The sequence below is a fragment of the Vulpes vulpes genome, chromosome 5 (genome assembly GCF_048418805.1).
Source record: "Vulpes vulpes isolate BD-2025 chromosome 5, VulVul3, whole genome shotgun sequence".
Taxonomy (NCBI): domain Eukaryota; kingdom Metazoa; phylum Chordata; class Mammalia; order Carnivora; family Canidae; genus Vulpes; species Vulpes vulpes.
Genome location: NC_132784.1, coordinates 64289776 through 64306639, shown reverse-complemented (window position 1 = coordinate 64306639; position 16864 = coordinate 64289776). Strand labels below are relative to the sequence as shown.

Genomic DNA, 16864 nt, shown 5'->3' with positions numbered 1-16864 from the left:
GAGATTGGAAATGCTCACAACACAGGAGGCAGAATAAAATAGAAAGTGTAACTGTCACTATAGTTTGATATTATGTTTCCTTAAAATATAAAAGGAAAAGGAGTGGGAGGAGATGTTGTAGGTTCTTGAGAAAGGATATGAGCTAATATCTGCGAATCCTCAAATTTGTAAATAGCATGAGGCTTCCACATGGTTGAATATATCCTAGGAATTTATATCTGAGTGTATCACTGCAAAACAAATTGCTCCAAAACTTAGTGGCTTAACTGACAAATGTTTTACTATTTCACAGTTTTTGTTGGGGAAAATCTGGGTGCAGCTTAGATGGGGGCATCTGGTTCAGGATCTTCTTCCACAGGCTCCAAAATGTTGGCCAGGAAAAATGACAGCAAAAACAATAAAACAAAGTGGTGGCCAGAGCTGCGTCATAAGAAAGCTCAACTAGGGCAGGGAGGTCAGCTTCCAAGCTCACACATATGGCTGTTTGTGGGCCTTAGAAGGTCCACTTCCAAGTTCACACACAAGGTTGTTGGCAGGCTTCAGTTCCTTGAGGACTGCTGGACCAAGGACCTCAGGTTCTTGTAGGCTATTGGCTGGAAAGATTAGTTCCTTGCCACATGGGCCTCCCCACAGGGCAGGTTGACATAGGAGGTGGCTTCCCTCAGAGCAAGAAATCTAGAGAGTGAGAAAAGATGAACAATACAGAAGCCATAGACATTTCAGAAATAACACCTTGACACTTTTACTGTATTGTATCCCTAGCCCATGCCTGAGGGAAGGGGATGATACAATGGCATAATAACCAGAAGAGGGGGATCATTGGGGAACATACATTGTAAAGGCTGCTTACCATCCTTGGTAAGAACCAGCACTTTCTTGGATCCCTTCTTTTTCCTTTTGTCACCAGCAGAGCAAATAGCTAGCTAGCTAGCTCTCTTTGGGGAGGTCATTTTTCAGAAGGAAACTATTTGACCCCTTAGTAGCAGTGGCAATACCTCTATCAATGATCTGGTGGGTTTGAGGTTGCAGCAAGGTCGCTGGCTAAACTCACAGCCCCAAGTTAGCCTAGCAGCAAGCACAATGCAGACACTCCCTCCTCCGAATGACCTTTGAAGTGACGCATGGACAGTCAGTGCTGAGATAGCAAGTATGTGTGGGCTAAGAGTCTTCTATGCTTTGAAAAGTAATCACTCACTGGAGGACTAAAGTTAAAACTCAATTTAAACTCTTTTAGCTTCTGAGATTCACCTCTGTACCCAGTTGAATGATGATTCCATAAAAGATATGTCCACCCAGGACCTATGAATGTGACCTTATTTGGAGAAAGGATCTTTGCAAATGTAATTAAGTTAAGGATCTTAAGATGAGATCATTGTGGATTATCCAGGTGGATCCTAAATTTAATGACCAATAAAAGGAGGTCATCAATAATGGGAAGAAAAGGTGTAAGAGGAGGCCTTGTGGAGACAGAGGTAGAGATTGGGGTTAGGAAGCCCTAAGCCAAGGAACATCTGGAACCACCAGAAGCTAGAAGAGGCAAAGAAGGCTTCTCCCTGTGGCCTTCCAAAGTAGCGGGGAAGCAGGGAGAACAGCAAGGAGGCTGTTGCAGCTGTCCATGTGAGTGATGGTGGTAGTCATGACCAAGGTGGTAGTGGGGAGGTGCTAAGGAGAGTATGCTTTGTAAATATAGCTGGTGGGACATGTTCATGGATTGGATTAGGGAAAAGGGAGTGAGGAAGGATGATGCTGTGGTTGGGGGCCTGAGTAGTTGGTGGCTGCTAGTTCCAAAAAGCAAGAAATATTGGAAGAGGAGCAGTTTGGAGAGTGTAGGGATAAGATCAGTATCCCTGTCTTGGCAATGTTAAATTTGAGATGCCTATTTGTCATCCAACTAGATAGAAAAGAGTTTAGAGATCAGGGTAATGGTTGAGACTGGGTATATAAATTTGGAAGCCAGCAATGTAAAAATGGGTGAGTGGACAATGGAGACTCAACAAGGTGACCTCTGAGGATCCTTGCAGCTGTGACTCTATGAGGACTTCTTCTTATGCCCCCAGACTCTCTCACCCTGGCATACCTTCCCTCATCACTCTGGCATGCCCAGAATCTGCCACCCATCTTTTTACTTTAGATGCTTTTTCCTCTAGGAAGCCTCCTGTGATCTTCCAAAGTAAAAATGACCCCCTTTTACTCAGGTTCTTTATCACACCCATCTATCATTTTCTTTCTTGCATGACTGAGCCTTCCTATCTTTTATCTCCCTCGATGGCAGCAACCAGTCTGGCACATCATGAATTCTTTTTCTTTCTTTCTTTCTTTCTTCCTTTCTTTCTTTCTTTCTTTCTTTCTTTCTTTCTTTCTTTCTTTCCTTCTTTCTTTCTTCTTCTTTGATTTTATCTATTTATTCATGACAGACACACAGAGAGAGGCAGAGACACAGGCAGAGGGAGAAACAGGCTCCCAGCAAGGAGCCCAATGTGGGACTCTATCCCAGGACCCCAGGATCATGATCTGAGCCAAAGGCAGACACTCAACCACTGAGCCACCCAGATGCCCCTACTTTTTTCTTTTTAAAAGATTTTATTTTTAAGTAATCTTTACACCTCACATGGGGTTAAAGCTCATAACCCCAAGATCAAAAGTTGCATGCTGAGCCAGCCAGGCACCCCAACATCATGAGTATTTTAAATGGCCCATGCATTGGGAGGCAGTAAAGCATGATAGTTATTGAAGCTTGAGCTCCAACACCACACAGGATGGAATTCATGTCCCAGCTCCACTACTTCCTGGCTTAACTTCTTCAGGCCTCAGTTTCTCAACTGAAAAATGTACCACATTCCACCCAGTGTATATATGTATGTGTGTATACATATCCATATATACATGCATATGTAATATATATAATGGAAAGGCATATGTTCATCTAAAGCTATGAGCAAGAATGTTTCTATCAGCAATATGCATAGTGGCAGAAAACTGGAAACAACTCAAATACCCTTCAGCAGTAGAATGAATAAATTGCAGAATGTTTTACACAGGGTAATGCTATATCGCAACAAGGGTAAATAAACTACAGCTATCTAGAAGGATACGAAAAAACTTCACAAACACAATATTGGCCTATAGAAGACAGACACAAAAGAGAAGGCAATTTGTATGATCCACTTATATAAATTTCAAAAGTAGGAAAAAAGTAATCTATGCTGTTAAAAGTCAAGGCAGTTGGGGCCACCGAGGTGGCTCAGTGGTTGAGCGTCTGCCTTTGGCTTAGGTCATGATCCTGAGGTCCTGGGATCGAGTTCCGAATCAGGCTCCTTGCAGGGAGCCTGCTACTCCTTCTGCCTGTGTCTCTGCCTCTCCTGTGTGTCTCTTATGAATAAATAAATAAAATCTAAAAAAAAAAAAAAAAAAGTCGAGGCAGTGGTTACAATGGGAGGATAGCACCTAGAAGGAGAGATAAAGGGCCTTCTTGGGTGCTAATAATGTTCTATTTCTTGATCTTCATTTTGGTTCACTGTATGAAATACATTCACTGTATGTATCATTAAGCTGTATGTTTATGATCTGTGCTCTTCTTCATCATGTCTGGAAGACTTCAGTAAAAAGAAGCTGAATATAAGGGATCCCTGGGTGGCGCAGTGGTTTGGAGCCTGCCTTTGGCCCGGGGTGCGATCCTGGAGACCCGGGATCGAGTCCCACGTCGGGCTCCTGGTGCATGGAGCCTGCTTCTCCCTCTGCCTGTGTCTCTGCCTCTCTCTCTCTCTTTGTGTGACTATCAAAAATAAATAAAAATTTAAAAAAGAAGCTGAATATAGGGAGCATATCACAGTCTCTGGCACTTATTAAGTGCTCAATAAATGCTAGTTATCACAAACGAATGAATGAAATAACCCATGCCTTGCCTTCCAGTGAAATCTATTAACAATCAGAACCATGGACAGATCAGAGTCTGCTCTTAAGGAAAGCTGAAGGGAAAGAAAATTTATCTTAGGTCGACTACAAAGGACTGGAAGCAGGAGAAAATCTGAGACCTTTCCTCTTGGATTAGTGCATCAGTGCCTTCTGGGTGGGGGGCATCTTACAATGCAGAAAGGAGACTATTCTTAGGGGACTGTGGGTATCTGTGTGTGTGCTCATGCAGAATTTTGTTCCATTTTTAAAGGTCTGCAGCCTCCTGCTTTTCTAAGCCAGTGAATACTGAAATCTCCCTAGAAAAGACATTCCTGGATCTAGCATATCCAATGGCTTGCTCAGACTCTGCAGGCTTTGCTCACTGTCATGGGCTTGTGTTTACCTGGTTAGGGGAGACAGGGAAGAGACCCCAGGCAGGGTAAAAATAACTTGTGACAGAAGATCTTCTCTCAGTCATGCGTAGGCTCTAGGAAGAAAGGCACATTTTGTTATCAATTTAATGAGCTGCTTTATTTGATAGTGAGTTCTCTGTCACTAGGAATATCCACACAAAGGCTGCACAACTACCTATCAGGATATTGCAAGGAGGACACCTGCAAAATGAAAAACTTACATAGGTGACTGCCAAACCTAAAATTCTGTTATTTAATTCAACACAATATTTCCTTGAAGGCATGAATTGCTACTCTATTCATTGCACTCCCCGCCCCCTGTCAATACTTTTCTTTTTTCTTAAGAATTAAAATATTTCATGTTTAGTAGGAACTTTGAAAATTGTGTGTGTGTGTGGGGGGGGGGGATTATCCATACTGTTGAATACTACTCAGCAATAAAAAGGAATGACTACAGATATACCTGATAACTTTGATGGGTCTCGAGATCATGATGCAGAGTGAAAAAAGCCAATCTCAAAAAGCCACATACTGCATGATTCCACTTATGTAACATTCTCAAAATGATGAAATTATAGAGATGGAGCACAGATTAGTGATTGCAAAGGGTTAGAGATGGTGGTGGAGATGAATGTGGCTATAAAGGGTTGCATCTTTGAGGATGGAACAATTCTGTACCTTGCATGAGATAATTACATGAATTTACACACCTGATAAAATTATTCTGAATCACACACACAATTTATAGCAATGACGTTTTTCTAGTTTTAATATGGTACTAGGTCATGTAAGATGTAATCATTGAGGACAAACGGATGAAATGTATAGGACTTCTTTATACTACCTTTGCAACTTCTTGTGAATCTATAATTATTTGTAAAAATAAATAATATAAAACTAATTAATAAAAACAAGGTTTTAGAGCATAGCAAAGCCCACTTTAACATTTTAGCATATTTACTACAAATTATTTTTTTCACACAGTTAGGATCATATTGCATATAAATTTTCTATCATGAAATGTTTTCTTAATAGAATAGCGTAGGCATTTCTTATGTCATTAGCTACTCCACAATGCAATTGGTGTAATAGTTATGGCTATCAATTGGAAAAATGCACAAATGAACTGTAGTGTATTCATACAATAGCATATCATTTAGGGATTAAAAGGAACAAACTGCACTGATATGAATAAAGCTCAAAAATATGCTGAGTGGAAGAAGCTTTATGCAAAATAGTATACACTATATGCTTTCATTTATATAAAGTTCTAAAATAAGCAAACAATTTATGATAGATAAAAATTAGGATAGTGGTAACTTCCAGGGGTGGTGGTGGTGGTGGAAGTGAGGGCAGGGATTGACTGGGAAGGGGCATGAGGGAGTTTTCTGGTGTGTTGGTAGTATTCCATATCTTGATAGGGATTTGGATTACATAGGTGTATGCATTTGTTAAAATGTAGCAAATGTACACTTAAGATTTAGACATTTCAGTTTATGTAAATTTTATCTCAAAAGAAAAAACTCATAAATCAATATGATTCTTATTTAATGAAGTACATGATAAAGTATTTATGGGAAGTATACCAATAACTGTAGCTTCTTTGAAATTCTGAAAAAATAATGGCTTGATAGATGGCCAAAGGATGGGTAGATGAAAGGGTATGAGATGAAGCAAGTAGAGTTAAATAAGAATGATAGTCCAGGAAGGTAGGTGTACAACTTTTCTATATGTTTGAAGATTGTCATAATAAGTATATATTTTAATTTAGACAAAACCCACTTAGAATCCTTGGTACAGGAGCATCTGGGTGGCTCAGTGGTTGATTGTTTGCCTTTGGCTCAGGTCATGATTCTGGGGTCCTGGGATTGAGTCTCTTATCAGGCTCCCTGCAGGGACCCTGCTTCTCCTTTTACCTATATCTCTGCCTCTGTCTCTCTGTGTCTCTCATGAATAAATAAATAAAATCTAAAAAAAAAAAAAAAAAAAGAATTCTTGGTACAAATACAGAGTGCTGCCCAGCCCCCAGCAATGTGACGCCCTGGACTGGGCCTGGGACCTAGTGTCTAGATTAGGTTCTCTGGAGAAATCTTGGCACACTTGAGCATCTAAGGGCTCAGTCACCCAGCTAGGTCCAAACACAAAGCCTTTCCAAGGATAAGTCTTCTAAAGGGGTCTCTCCAGAGTCTCTCTCACCTCCTTTTTTTAAAAAATATTTTATTTATTTATTCATGAGAGATACAGAGAGAGAGGCAGAGACATAGGGAGAAGCAGGCTCCATGCAGGAAGCCTGATGTGGGACTCGATCCAGGGACTCCAGGATCACATCCTGGGCTGAAGCCAGCAGTGCTTAACCGCTGAGCTACCCAGGGGTCCCTCTCTCTCACCTCCTTGCTGGAGTTCTCTGTTTCTGTCTTGTGGCAGCCACAACTGGCAGAAATGAACTCTCTTTACTAAATCCACAAAGGCCTCCAAGGTCTAAGCTGAACCTAGAAAGATTCTCTTATTTTGGGGTGAGGGGCTGAGGGGGATGAAACATTTTAATCTGATGGTAGCACATAATACTGAACAGGGAGCACTCCCAGTTACCCTCCTGTTTATAAGGAAGTTCTCAAAAATAACTGGATTTGTTAGAGCCTGGCCCCCTGCCCATAAGAGGGAAAAGGAACAGAGTGGGCAAAGCACTAAGGTCTGATCTCTTGTCACTCATAGAACCAGTTCTGTGCACATTTCTTCTAATCCACCAACTCTTCAGGCCAAAACCATAAGCCTTTTTTCTGTACTCTACATGGAATTGTTGCCGTGGGTAATGTTCTTGACAACTTGGATGCAGAAGTCCCCAGGGATGGTCCCAGGCTTGGAGTACGAAGGGGTGGTCTCCCTGAGCATCACTTGGCCTGTCTTCAACACATTCAGCCCTTCCCAGGCCATGGCAACCACAGACTCTGACTGCAAGTACTTTACCAGGACGGCAGAGAATGAATGGTCCTTCAAGTCGGTGTTCTTTGAGAAGGTCTTTCGAAGCCTGAATTAATTTCATAGTAATGAGGAATAATCCCTTTTGCTTAAAATGCTTGATAATCTCTCCAAAGAGGCTGCACTGGACTCTATCAGTCCTGATGGCAATGAAGGTGCATTCACTGTTGGCCATGGACCTTGAGATAGACAGCCCACCAGCTGCTTGGGTTGCAATTCCATCTAGGGCTACTGGCACTGGAGGAGCCAGGAAGGATTCTGAGGCCTCTTTGAGCAGACCTAGCCCAACGCATTGCATCCCTGAGCTCTACAAGGCTCACACTTGAGCAGTCTCAGGGTTTTACAGCCTTGCAGAGAACCTAGACAACCAAAACGCAAAGCAGAGAAAACCAGCCGATCAAATGAGTTTCCCTTAGGAAACCTCCCTGCTCCTACCCCTAGGACTGCCTCTCTGCACTAGTCAGTTTTCCTGTGGCCCTGCCAGGCCAGTCTCTGGCCTCCAGCCTTCCCCAGCTGAGGGTTGAAGACGTCACCTGGCTCTGGTAATTGACTTGGGAAGCCCAAAGAGCCCAAAGGGAGGTGGCAGGAGCTCAGGGGAGGGGAAGCCCCAGGTGCTGCAGGAAGTGGAGCTGTTAATTAAGCAGCTTCTTCCCACCCAGGAAGAGGGAGATGGGGAGCTGCCAGAAGCCCAGGAAGCAGGGCTCTTAAAGCGGACAAGACCCCTTTCTGAACCTATTAGGAAGAGCCATGATATATCCCAGGCTTCTTCACAGGTCACACTCGGGATTTGTCCTGTCCTCTGGAGCTCACTGGTGAACTACTCAGTGGGAGAGAAGACTGTTAAGGAACCCATGTGACGCCCTGGGAGAAAAGGAACAGGAAAGGGCACTGTAATGCCCAGCTCCAGCTCTAAGGGATGGAACAGAGTCAAGACTAAGGAAATCCTGTGAAGGGATCCTCTGAAAGGTCAGGTGGTCAGACAACTGTGATAAACAGCAGCGATGAGGGCCCCATGACAATGCCTGGCTTAGGGCTTGGCTATGAGAAGCACGTGAATTGTAACCACAACCGCATCAAAGATTCTCTGAGTGTGGTCTTCTCCAGCAGCATCATGATCACCTGGGAACTTACTTTGCTTATTCAACATGCAAATTTTTAGGCCCCTGAAACTTAGAGACTAAGCTTAGCAATCCACAAGCCCACTAGGTGATTCTGACACATGCTCAAATTTGAGAAGCACTAGTATAATCTGACAGATTCTGGAGCTGGGCTGCCCAGAAAACTTCCTCCATTCACAAATTCATTCACATTCATCAGATATTTATTAGCACCTTCTATGTGTTGCCCCGTGTCAAGTGTCATGAGGAGCCCGAAGTGGGACAAATTATAGTCCCACCCTCCAGGCAGACTGATTAGTAAGTACAAAGTGGGCAAAGAGTCCTAGGAAGGAGCCAATCTTTCTGGTTAGGGGGATTGGAGAGGACTTCCCAGAGGAAGTGGACTTTGAGATGTGCCTTGAAGGATGAGTTAGCAAAATAGAAAAGGAAGGCACTTCTAAAACCAAAATCTAAATTTTATTTTAATTATTATTATTGGTGGCTCAGCGGTTGAGCATCTGCCTTTGGCTCATGGCCTGATCCCGGATTCCCTGGATTGAGTTCCACATCGGGCTCCTTGCATGAAGCCTGCTTCTCCTCCCTCTGCCTGTGTCTGCCTCTCCCACTCTGTGTCTCTCATAAATAAATAAAGTCTTTAAAAATAATAGTAATAATAATTATTATTTTTGAGAGAGAGAGAGAGAGAGCGCATAAGTGGGTGGAGTGGAGGCTGAGGGGGAGGGAAAGAGAGAATCATAAGCAGGCTCCACATGTGGAGCCCAATACGAGGCTTGATCTCAAGACCCTGAGATCATGACCTGAATCGAAATCAAGAGCCAGACGCTTAACTGACTGAGTCACCCAGGCACCCCACGCCAAATCTAACTTTCAAAAGTACCTTACAGCTTTGGGGATAAATTAAAGATTGTCAGCACAAGCTTCTCCATGCTCTAGCCCCTATCTCCTTCATTGTCCCCATCTCCTGCCATGCCACACCTCCACACAGAGATCTGAGGAAAGCTGAACTTCTCACAAAAGTGCACACACAGCTTGCTATTTCTTATTGCTAGGCCTTTGCGCAGCCTGTCTTTCCGCCTAGAATGTCCTCTTTGTGTCTCCTAGCCCAAGAGCCACCCATCCTTCAGGACTCCTTGCAGCTGTTTTCTCTTCCAGGAAGCCCTCTCAACTCCTGGCTGGTTAAGAATCATCCTCTAGGTCCCCAAAGGCCTGGAACACTGATGTATCAGTGCCCTTACTGCACTGCATTTACAAATCTGCTTTATGTCAATCCCCCCATTAGAATGAGAACCTACTGTGAGTTGGCATCTTCTTCAACTTTGTGATCCTAGAGCCTAGCACAGTGCCTGGCATGCAGTGAGCTTCCAATAAATAGTTATTTAGCAAAGGAAAGAAGAAAGGGAAAATGTTAAATAGGAGGCCCAAGCAAAAAAAAAAAAAAAAACCCACAAAACATTGCAGTGATGATGTAGAGTCTGACAAGGAGCACATCCCAAAGGCAAAGGCAAAAAATAACTTCCTCTACTTAAAACCTGGAACAGAGGAGACAGTGCTAGCAGCCAGGAGCCTCTTGCCGCCTGCTTGTTGGCTTGACAGATCTGGCATGTGTGCTTTCAAGCCAATTGTCATCTGCTAAGCAGTGCTGCTAAAATGTTCCAGTATGCCAGGCCAAATATGAATCCATATAAGTCTCTGGTCAGCCTGGGTGGCTCAGCGGTTTAGCGCTACCTTCAGCCCCGGGCATGATCCTGGAGACCTGGGATCGAGTCCCATGTCAGGCTCCCTGCATGGAACCTGCTTCTCCCTCTGCCTGTGTCTCTGCATCTCTCTCTCTCTTTCTGTCTCTCATGAATAAATAAATAAAATCTTAAAAAAAAAACAAATATGAATCCATATATGTCTCTTTAGCACTGTAGGTTGGTTTGTGAGTTGGGGCACAGGTTTATCAATTCTCAAGAATCCCAAGAACACATGAAAAGATGCTCAACGTTAGTCATTAGGGAAATATGAATTAGATCTACACTAGATACCATTAACATCTATTATAGTGGGCAAAAATAAAATTAACATACCAAGTGCTGACAAGGATGCACAGCAGTGAAAACTCTCATACTCTGCTGGTAAGAATGCACAACAATACAGCCAATCTGGAAAACAGTTTGGTAGTTTCTTATAAATCCAAACACACGCTTGCCATACAACCCAGAGATCCCCATCCTAAGTATTTACTTGAGAAATATGAAGACTTAAGCTTAAACAACTGGTATGTCAATCCTTATAGAAGCTTTATTCAAGATTGCCAAAAATTTAAAACAACCCAAATGTCAAGAGGCAAATAATAAAAAAGTGGTGGAATATCTTGCAATAGAATACTTCTCGGCAGGGGTGCCTGGGGGGCTCAGTGCTTGAGTGTCTGTCTTTGGCTTAGGTCGTGATCCTGGGGTCCTGGGACGGTCCTGCATCGGGCTCCCCACAGCAAGTCTGCCTCTCCCTCTACCTGTGTCTCTGTCTCTGCCTCTCTGGGTGTCTATCATGAATAAACAAATAAAATATTTAAAATTAAAAATAATAAAAAAGAATACTTCTCGGCAATAAAAAGGAATGAGCTATGGATATATACAACAGCATGGATAAATTTAAATGTGTCGCCCAGAGAAAGAACCCAATTCCAAAAGGTTACATCCTGTATGAATCCATTTACGTGACATGCTGGAAAACTAGGAATGGGGGAACAGGTTGCCAGTGATTGGGGTAGGAGGAGGGTTTGACTACAAAGTGGTAACCTAAGGTAATTTTTTGAAGTAACAAAACTATTCTTTCTCTCTCCTGATCTACCCTTGAATTTATGCATATGTTAAAATAACAGACTTAATACACCAAAAACAGTGAACGCTACTACAGGGAATTTTTTTTTAAGATTTTATTTATGGGGATCCCTGGGTGGCTCAGTGGTTTGGTGCCTGCCTTTGGCCCGGGGCGCAGTCCTGCGGTCCCGGGATCCGGTCCGCGTCAGGGTCCCAGCGTGGAGTCTGCTTCTCCCTCATCCTGTCTCTGCCTCTCTCTCTCTCTGTGTGTGTCTCTCATGAATAAATAAATAAATAAATCTAAAAAAAAATATTTCATTTATATATTCATGAGAGACACACACACACACACAGAGGCAGAGACTCAGACAGAGTGAGAATCAGGCTCCATGCAGGGAGCCGATGTGGGATTTGACCCAAGGCCTCCAGGATCACGCCCTGGGCTGAACGCAGGCTCTAAACCACTGAGCCACCCAGGGATCCCGAATTTTTCTTTTTAACGTAATGCCAGTTTGGGGCACCTGGGTGGCTCAATCAGTTAAGTGTCTCCCTTCAGCTTAAGTCATCATCCCCAGAGTTTTGGGATCAAGCCCCACGTTGGGCTCCCTGCTCAGCAGGAATCCTGCTTCTCCCTCTCCCTCTGTTTACCTCTCCCCCTACTTGTGCTCTCTCTCTCTAATAAATAAATAAAATCTTTAAAAAAATAAATGCAATACCAGTTTAAAGTAAAAAAGAATATCAAGGTACAAGGCAGCCCTCAAGCCCACAAGCGTTGCCCCTTCCACTGTCTTGTCTATGGTGGCCAGTGAATGGGCCACCTGTAGCTCTTTAAGCAAGGTCAGTCATACAGCCCTCCTGGGTAGCTCACGAAAGCAAGCTACGATCCTCCCATCCAGTTTAATCTCAGGGTTATCTCCATAATGACAGTTAATTTTGTCTTCTTCACCAAGGTATCCCCAAAGGGCTAGAATAGTGCTTGCTAATAGTTACTCAAATAAATATTTGTTGATTAAATATTTGTTATCCCTTTATCTGACTGGCTCCAAATTCCGGAATCCACTCTCTTAATGGAAATACTGCAACCTCCCTTCTCTAATAATATTACTTGCTCTAAGTTCCTCCTGAAATTCTGGGCACTTAACATTCCTGCTCAGGTGTCAGCTCTGCCCCTTCTCTGGCCCTTCTCTGCCCCTTCTCTTCTTAATTCAGGTAAGAATTCCTCCCTCTAGCTGCATCCCATTAAGGGCCCTCAGCCCCAGCCCCAGTGGAAGCAGCCTTGGCCTCATCATAAAAGAAAGTGTCCAACATGTAGTTGCTACCCTGTGCAAACAGGAAGGAAATAACAGTGGACCACGTAGGCTGGGAAGCCACCTCTGGCTTACCAGGTGCTGCTCCCAAGCCTCAACAGCAGTGTGTGGGTCTGCCAGGAGACACTTCAGTTCCATCTTACTCAAAGTGTCAGTGTGTTCCTTTTATTTCATTTGGCACCTCATAATTGTAGATGGCAAGAAGTGGGATGTTTGGTCATTTGGGGTTGTATTAAGTAAGGCTTTTGGTTAGAATCCCCTGGGTTTCTGCCTATTTCCCTTCCGGCTGGTTGTAAATAAAGAGTATTTGTGTCCGGCGATTATTTCCTCTGTCCTTCACCCTTGACCAGGGTCATCCTCCATAGGAAATCATGTACATCACAAGTGGCCATTTAAGACTCACAACCTTGTTTACCACAATCTTAGGTACAAGTAATATCCAGGTCGGTGGATTATAAGTAAACAGCACAGGTACAGAATAGTTTTCTCCAGCCTCACCAGAATCCTGATTCCTTTACCCTGCATGGACCCCATCCCCACTCTGCCCAAAGAAGGGTCTTTCTCTTGGTTCCCCAGCATGGATTGTGCAAGGGATGTGTTCACAACAGCTGTCAGAAGGCTGCCCTGCTCTGGGGCTCACCTCCAACTAACTTGGTCAAATTCTACTCTTTGCCAAACAAGGTCAGAGTCACAAATGGGTGGCTTAAGACCTGTGCACACAAATGTGTTAGTTTCAGTCCACAAATCAGCTGCCAACATTTTTAAATTGGGAGATTTCCCATGAAAATCAGATCTGGCATTACCAGTCCACACTTCTCAAAAGGCCTCCCTTCAGTGGGACACTGGGTAACAGATGCCTTATTTAGGTGGGGCAAGTGCTTACCTGAGATCTATTTTCCTCTTCCCCCTGCCTTCCATCCACTTCTTTCTTTTCCTGCCTTGCTTTTCCAGGTCTTTGCATGTACTACCCAATAAATAGTAGAGGCTTAATTTCTTGTGTATAAAAAGATGGACAAGACTCAGCCTTCAAAGAGTTGGGCATGTGAAAGAGTTTTTAAGTGGGGTGAAGGAGGCATTCCAAGCATGGGAACAGCAAGAGCAGTGAAGAGGACCATTCCCGGGACTCTTTAAAATTAGGAGATACATATATATTATTTATTTATTCATGAGACAGAGAGAGAGAGAGGCAGAGACACAGAGGGAGAAGCAGGCTCCACGCAGGGAGCCCGACGTGGGACTCCGTTCGGGTCTCCAGGATCACGCCCTGGGCTGAAGGCTGCGCTAAACCGCTGAGCCACCCAGGCTGCCCTAAAATTAGGATACTGATGACTGCTTTACAACATGGCGGTCAGGGTAGAAGGAGAGCGAGTATGGAAGTGCCTGCACGACGTTTGACACGTGGTAGGTGCCCCGCAGGAAGCAGCTCCCGACCGGACCACCCAAGGGACAGAGCGTGCGCTAATCCAACAATTGGTGGACAGGCTGCGTAAAAATAACAATCGGCAGACAGGCTGCGTAGCGACCAAAGAAAGCGCCCGGGGCCGGTGCTCCGACGGGTGGGCCAGAAGGCCTCTCCCAACCCCGGCTTCGCGCAACCCAAGGGCGGTGTCGCCACGCAGCGCACGCGCACATCGTGGCCAAGCCTGCGCGCGCGCGCGCGCTCCCGCTACGCGAGGCGAGGAAGCGCGTTTGCGCATGTGCAGAACGCCCGGCTGGCGGGGAGGAGGAGCGTAGCTACGCGTGCGCAGAAGGCCTGGCGGGCGCGCGGCAAAAGCCAAAGCGCCCGCGGGTGTCTGAGAGAGTCCCGGAGTCGCGCTCCTCGGGCCGTGGACGCCCGCCGCTTTTGGGGGCGCTCTCTAGTGGCAGCTTCGGCTGAGGCCACTTTTACGAGGCGCGAAGAACTCTAAGCCTGTGTAGGAGCCTGGCCGGGCCTGGGAAGTTCTTGGGTCTGAGGTAATGGCCCACAGCGGCCTGGTGCTCCCCTGAGGTTGGCGCTTTCTTGCCTTTATTTTCCGAGGGAGAGTTTGAGGCCCGGCGCCACCGTCCCGCAGATACCCCCAAGGGCTAGGCGGGGTGGCCGCTTGCGGGCCGCGGGAGTGCGAGAGAGTCCGGGGTCGGTGGGGTGGGGGGCGCCTCATACAGACCCGCTTCCCGGGCTGAGCGCCCCGGGGGCCCCAGCAGTCCTAGGCCAGACCCTGGCCGCTCGGTGCCTTAGAACGCCTCCGCCTCCCCATCCCTCCCCCCCTCCCATTTCCCCTCCCTCCACCTCTGTCCCCTTCTCCCCTCCCTGCCCTCCCTCTCTGTCCCCCTTCTCTTTCCCCCACCAAGGAATACACTTGCTCTGGTCTGCAGCCTTCCCTGGACCCAGGCATAGCGGTTGCCATGAAAGCAAGGCTAGTCCCTTTGAGACCTTTCTTGTCACATCATGTTTTAGTAATCTGTGAGTTTCTGCTTTTGAATGCCTGACTGAACCTCGGAGGTGAAGAGTTGAGTCCTGGTCCTTGATGAGGCTTCTCCGGGTTTTGAACCTCGGCGTCTGAGAAAGCGGGAAGATGCACACGGGCATCTTGTAGATGCACATCTACACATCTACATCCTTGGTTTTTCTGAACGTTAGTTCCTTCATTTGCACCTGTGCTGGTAGTAAATCTACCACAGTATCCCAACAGTCTACCCAAAATCTTTCTCTGGGTATCTCATGGGGCACCTTGAAATTGAGCATGTCCCAGTAAGGACTTCATATCGTCCCCTCAAAAATTTACTAAGGCTACCTTTTCCAGGAAGTCGCACTTTTAAAAGTTTTATTTAAATTCCATTTACCAGGCAGCCTGGGTGGCTCAGCGGTTTAGCACCACCTTCAGCCTAGGGTGTGATCCTGGAGACATGGGATCAAGTCCCATGTTGGCCTCCCTGCATGGAGCCTGCTTCTTCTTTCTTTTTTTAAATAAATTTATTTTTTATTGGTGTTCAATTTGCCAACATATAGAATAACACCCAGTGCTCATCCCATCAAGTGCCCCCCTCAGTGCCCATCACCAGTCACCCCTATCCCCCGCCCAGCTCCCCTTCCACCACCCCTAGTTCCTTTCCCAGAGTTAGGAGTCTCTCATGTTCTGTCTCCCTTTCTGATATTTCCCACTCATTTTTTCTCCTTACCCCTTTATTCCCTTTCACTATTTTTTGTATATTCCTCAAATGAATGGAGTCTGCTTCTTTGTCTCTGCCTCTCTCTCTCTCTCTGTCTCTCATGAATAAATAAATGGGATCTTTTAAAAAAATAAGTAAAAATAACTTCCATTTGCCAACATGTAGTGTAACACCCAGTGCTCATCATATTACCTGCCCTTCTCAATGCCCATCACCAGGTTACCCCATCCCCCCACCCGTCTCCCTTTATGCAACCCTTTGTTTCCCAGAGTTAGGAGTCTATGGTAGTTTGTCTTCCTCTCTGATTTTTACCCACTCTGTTTCCCCCATTTCCCTTAAGGTCCCTTTCACTATTGGTTCTATTACACATAGGAGTGTCACCAAAGGATAGTTGTCTTTCTCTGATTGACTAATTTCATGCAGCATAATACCCTCCAGTTCCATCCACATTGATGTAAATGGTAGGTATTTGTCCTTTCTGATGGCTGAGTAATATTCCATTGTCTTTATCCATTCATCTGTCAAAGGACGTCGTGGCTCCTTCAACAATTTGGCTATTGTGAACATTGCTGCTATGAATATTGGACTACTATGTCATTGCACTACATGTGTATCTTTGAGGTAAATGCCCAGTAGCGCAACTGATGCATCTTTGGAAAGCTCTATTTTTAACTTCTTGAGGAGCCTCCACACTATTTTCCAGAGAGGCTGCAAAGTGGCACTTTTTTCTCTTCAGTAACTTGCTCAAGCCACTAGGAATCATCTTTGTTCTTTCTCCCAACCCCCCATCAAGTCACCAAATCATAACTAGACAGCCTCATAGGCATCTTCCAAACCAGTCGACTACTTATTAACTTCTGCTTCATACCACGGGCTGGTCCTGGTCCTTTTTTTATCTGCTCTTGTTCCGGATTATTTCCCACATTACAACAAGAAGTATAAATAGTATACTTTAACTCACAACTATGTGGTCATTTACCCTTCAGTACCTTCCCATTGCTCTTAGGATAGACTCCACAAATCATAACCTGGACTAGAAATAAGGCCTTCATCCCTTCTCTGGTTATACCTTCTTAGATGATCTCATCTGTTCACTAGCCTTAAATACTGTCTAAACACTGATGACTTAAATTTGTATTTCTGGGACCCCTGGGTGGCTCATGGTTGAACATCATCTGCCTTTTGCTCAGGGCATCATTCTTGGATCCAGG

At 45.0% G+C, this 16864-nt stretch overlaps 1 protein-coding gene and 1 pseudogene across 3 annotated transcripts in view; one reads left to right on the top strand and one right to left on the bottom strand.

The window, feature by feature from the left end:
- Positions 1–7006: 7006 nt before the first annotated feature.
- LOC112923980 (nucleoside diphosphate kinase A pseudogene) lies at positions 7007–7455 on the bottom strand (annotated as a pseudogene).
- Positions 7456–14375: 6920 nt separating this feature from the next.
- Positions 14376–16864, top strand: part of MAJIN (membrane anchored junction protein) — a 33727-nt gene continuing 31238 nt past the window's right edge. For all 3 annotated transcript variants that reach the window (XM_072758379.1, XM_072758378.1, XM_072758377.1), the window contains exon 1: positions 14376–14459. The gene's annotated coding sequence lies outside the window, so the exon portion shown is untranslated. The remainder of the gene's footprint in view (positions 14460–16864) is intronic.